Genomic DNA, 281 nt, shown 5'->3' with positions numbered 1-281 from the left:
CCCCTTTTCCCGTCCCGGGCCCCTGCTATTCTCTCCCCCCTTTTCCCCCCTTTTTTTTTTTCCCCTTCTCTTTCCTTTCCCCTTTCCCCCCCCTCTTCCCGCCTTTTCTTTCCCCCCTTTCCCCTTTCCTCGTCTCTCACTATTTTTTTCCTCCCTTTCCCTTATACTTCTTCCTCCCATACCTCTGGGATTAAATCATAGAAAAAAAGATGAAGAAAAGTGAAATTTAAAGGGGAAAAAAAACGGAAGTGAAAAGATAAGGGGGGAAGACGAGAAGTTGC

At 46.6% G+C, this 281-nt stretch overlaps 1 protein-coding gene across 1 annotated transcript in view; it reads right to left on the bottom strand.

Moving 5' to 3' along the window:
- LOC119590329 (craniofacial development protein 2-like) overlaps nucleotides 1-281 on the bottom strand; it is a 29,082-nt gene that overhangs the window by 1,633 nt on the left and 27,168 nt on the right. The window lies entirely within an intron of this gene.

The sequence above is a fragment of the Penaeus monodon genome, chromosome 27 (genome assembly GCF_015228065.2).
Source record: "Penaeus monodon isolate SGIC_2016 chromosome 27, NSTDA_Pmon_1, whole genome shotgun sequence".
NCBI classification, from domain to species: domain Eukaryota; kingdom Metazoa; phylum Arthropoda; class Malacostraca; order Decapoda; family Penaeidae; genus Penaeus; species Penaeus monodon.
This window is presented reverse-complemented; position numbering and strand designations above follow the sequence as displayed.